Source organism: Harpia harpyja, chromosome 8 (genome assembly GCF_026419915.1).
Source record: "Harpia harpyja isolate bHarHar1 chromosome 8, bHarHar1 primary haplotype, whole genome shotgun sequence".
Classification (NCBI taxonomy): domain Eukaryota; kingdom Metazoa; phylum Chordata; class Aves; order Accipitriformes; family Accipitridae; genus Harpia; species Harpia harpyja.
The window spans coordinates 11,655,469-11,660,099 of NC_068947.1; positions in this window are offsets into that span (position 1 = coordinate 11,655,469).

A 4,631-nucleotide genomic window follows, 5' to 3' on the forward strand; every position below is an offset into this window, starting at 1 on the left:
CTTACTGGACTTTGGGACCAAGTCTGGCTTTTTTATTATTAAGAAGATCCAGTTTCAGTCTTTTTCCCTTGTTTTAGTTCTTTGTCTTTATGACCTTGTATGCCTATTTTTGTGCTGAGTATTACATTCACCATAGTGTTAGCCCTGTTAGTCTTCAGGGAAGGTGGACCATAGAAACAGCAACCGCAGCTTTTCAGCAACAAATATTGCAGGAATGCAAACAGGAGACAGTTTCCGAGACTGCAGAACTTGTACCCACAGTCAAAACCACACAGTGAGCGGAATTCAAACCTCCCAGGGCTTTACTTAGATTATGCAAGACAAATATCTGAAGAAGAAAGGTAAATAAGGAACAGTTTAGCCTAGGAACTGTGTAATTGCACCAGGTTGCATGTTCTATTTGGAGCATTGTATAATACTTGTGCTGAAGACATTGGAGATTTTCTTTGTTTAAAAAAACCAACTCTAAAATTGGCTAGTATGTGCTGGTGTTGTGACATTTCAGAAGAATGGCATACAAATCCTAAAGGAATGATACTACTAATAAGCAATCTTCTCTGTTTAACTCCCCCAAAGGAGTCAACACGCAACTGACTGTAAGAAGGATTTTAAGCCTACGCCTTAAAGTTATTCTCCAAGAAGAAATGTTCAAAAGACTTCTTACGTAGGAAAGAATCTCACAAATGCCTCCTTTAACATTTCTGTATTTTTTTCTGGCGTGGGTCAAATATCAGAAAGACGATATGGAGGTGCTAAAACCTGAAGCCTGCCTCTCAGAAATAAGGAACATAAGCAGCTCTACAGAACAGTCAGCCCTTTTTTGAAAGTCAATTTCTGTAAAATAATTAATCTTCCAAGATGAAATTAATGTAAACAGGGTTCTAAAAACAGGTTTTGGAGGTTTCTTAAACCCTCTTTAAAAAGGCTTTCTAAAGAATGGAAGATCTTTCATTTTCTGTGTCTAATAAAAAGACATGTCAATAAAGTAGCTATATTAAGGAAACCACTGCACAAAATGGTGTTAAAAGTATTTTGACCACCTCTTGGGTTGTATTTACAGTAATTAACTGTATTATTTGTAACATGTTGCAATGTTTTTGCAGATGAAATAATTTTTTTTCCTCCTCAAACTGCTCTGTGCTTTCATACATACAAAATCCTTGAGTTTGGCTCCTACAATAGAGAATACACACTCATTGTGGTTTCAGGGACAAGAGGAAAATAAAATTCTTTCAACTTCTCTTATATGGGAATTTATATAATCTGGGATGCAGCCGTTACAGATGCCTGACTGCAGCAGCCTGGTCAAATATGCTGAAGTTTATTTCAGAGATCACAGAATTATCACATTAATAGTTGTATCTGTCCAAAATATATGACAACAGTTGCAGTGTTACGTTGAAGTAACAAAATCCATGCTTTTTTAAAGAAGTCTTTTCCCAGGAAGGGTTGTTTCTATGGTTTACCTTTTAGTTCTACAACAAATTATATTAACCTTGAAAGAGGCACTACGTTTCTCCTTGATTTGCATGGTGGGAATAAAATGTAGAATATGTTTGTGTTACCTTGCAGACTGTTGTGCAGACCAACATTTTCTGCCTTCTTGGAAACCTACAGAGGGTGGAAGAAAGGACAGGTAGCCTGGAGGATTACAGAGAAATTGTCCAAGCAGCCAGGGATCAGGTTAGGAAAGCCAAAGCCCCGATAGAATTAAATCTGGCCATGGACGTCTAAGGGCAACAAGAAAAGCTTCTATAGGTACGTTGGTGATAAGAGGAAGACTAGGGAAAATGTGGGCCCTCTCTGGAAGGAAACCAGGAGACCTGGTTACCCGGGACATGGAGAAGGCTGAGGTACTCAATGACTTTTTTGCCTCAGTCTTCACTGGCAAGTGCTCCAGCCGCACCGCCCAAGTTGCAGAAGGCAAAGGCAGGGACTGGGAGAATGAAGAACCGCCTGCTGTAGGAGAAGATCAGGTCTGAGACCATCTAAGGAACCTGAAGGTGCACAAGTCCATGGGACCTGATGAGATGCATCTGTGGATCCTGAGGGAACTGGCGGATGAAGTAGCTAAGCCACTATCCATGATATCTGAGAAGTGGTGGCAGTCTGGGGAAGTTCCCACAGACTGGAAAAGGGGAAACATAACCCCCATTTTGAAAAAGGGGAAAAAAGGAAGACCCGGGGAACTACAGGCCAGTCAGTCTCACCTCTGTGCCCAGCAAGATCATGGAGCGGATCCTCCTGGAAACTATGCTAAGGCACATGGAAAACAAGGAGGTGATTGGTGACAGCCAACATGGCTTTGCTAAGGGCAAATAGTGCCTGACAAATCTGGTGGCCTACTACAACAGGGTTACAGCCTTGGTGGATAAGGGAAGAGCAACAGACGTCATCTACCTGGACTTGTACAAAGCATGTGACACTGTCCCACACGACATCCTTGTCTCCAAATTGGAGAGACATGGATTTGATGGATGGACCACTCAGTGGATAAGGAACTGGCTGGATGGTCACACTCAAAGAGTTGTGGTCAACAGCTCAATGTCCAAGTGCAGACGAGTGACAAGTGGCGTTCCTCAGGGGTCAGTATTGGGACCAGTGCTGTTTAACATCTTTTTGTCGGCAACATGGACAGTGGGATTGAGTGCACCCTCAGCAAGTTTGCCGACGACACCAAGCTGTGTGGTGCGGTCGACATGTTGGAGGGAAGGGATGCCATCCAGAGGGACCTTGACAGGCTTGAGAGGTGGGCCTGTGCAAACCTCATGAAGTTCAACAAGGCCAAGTGCAAGGTCCTGCACATCGGTCAGGGCAATCCCAAGCACAAACACAGGCTGGGCAATGAGTGGATTGAGAGCAGCCCTGAGGAGAAGGACTTGGGGGTGTTGGTTGACGAGAAGCTCAACATGACCCAGCAATGTGCACCTGCAGCTGAGAAAGACAACCGTATCCTGGGCTGCATCAAAAGAAGCGTGACCAGCAGGTCGAGGGAGGTGATTCTCCCCCTCCACTCTCGTGAGACCCCACCTGGAGTACTGCGTTCAGCTCTGGGGACCCCAACATAAGAAGGACATGGACCTGTTGGAGCAAGTCCAGAGGAAGGCCATGAAGATGATCAGAGGGCTGGAGCACCTCTCCTGTGAGGACAGGCTGAGAGAGTTGGGGTTGTTCAGCCTGGAGAAGAGAAGGCTCCAGGGAGACCTTATAGCAGCTTTCCAGTACCTAGCTGGGGCCTACAAGAAAGCTGGAAAGACTTTTTAGAAGGGCATGTAGTGATAGGATGAAGGGTAATGGCTTTAAACTGAAAGAGGGTAGATTTAGATTAGATATTAGGAAGAAGTTCTTTACTGTGAGGGTGGTGAGGCACTGGCACAGGTTGCCCGGAGAAGCTGCGGATGCCCCATCCCTGGCAGTGTTCAAGGCCAGGTTGAATGGGGCTTTGAGCAATCTGGTCTAGTGGAAGGTGTCCCTGCCCATGGCAGGGGGGGTTTGAACTAGATGATCTTTAAGGTCCCTTCCAACCCAAACTATTCTATGAATCTATGAAACACTAGCCAGTATGGATTGCTGAATGCCAATCCAGGTCCAACCTGCTTGCATGGATTCCATGAAGAATCATGAGGGGCATCGAATCTTAAAACAACCCCTTGCAGTGCATTCAGGGCAGGCACTACAAGTTTTGCTGTACAGCACAGACTAAGATCCTACACAGCACGAAGGTGGCATAAGGTACTGCAATAAGTAAGTCATATCGTGGCCCCATGGCTAAACTACAAAGGAGGACTTCTACCTGACACCATGTATAATACTAGCACATGCAGCACTTAATTTATGTTTGTATGCTATCACTATGGTCTTCAACACAGTCAAAACATACTACCATCTAGAAACTTAGATGTGTGAATTTTTTAAACATGTAACAAGAATGTCACTTTTACAGGACTTTGTTTTGAAGGAAGTCTGTTTTCATTTTACCTGAGAATTTATGTTTTAATTTTACTAGTGCCACTGCTGTGGATAGGTCACTTTTCTTTGTCTGCATAAAGTTTTTTGCATTTCTGAAAATCCTGTGCCTGTCAAGAAAACATGATTCAGTTTTTTATTGATCCTGCGCAGTTGCTGTGCCTGTCAGTACCCGAGATGGAGACGCAGTACTGTGTGTGTGATTCCTGTATGGAAGTCACTCCATGTGGCGTGCTGCTTCTAATGAACATGCAAATGCCTTTGAGTGCCCATCTCTTACCTACTTTGGCATTTGCACAATTATACTTTTCAAGTACACCTCTCGCCATATTATCATCTCCATTACCAATTTTAATTGTCAAGGAATGACTGTGTGTGATCTGCTTTGTACCTCCTGAGCAATATTTCAGCTGCTGGTATCTATTCTATGGCCAATTAGAAAAGTCAGAAGCTCAAGGTGTATGAACAGGTGTATCCTACCACATCCCTACTCACTTCTGACATGTATCTGAGTCTTCATCAGTTTTGGGTATTTTTACAGTAAGAATAAAATAAAGCGTGTGCACGCATGCAAGAAAAACCTCCTTTATACTTTCAAATGGCCCCTTAGATACTATGCTCCTATCACCCACCCCCAAATTTACAAATTTATCCAAAATACAATG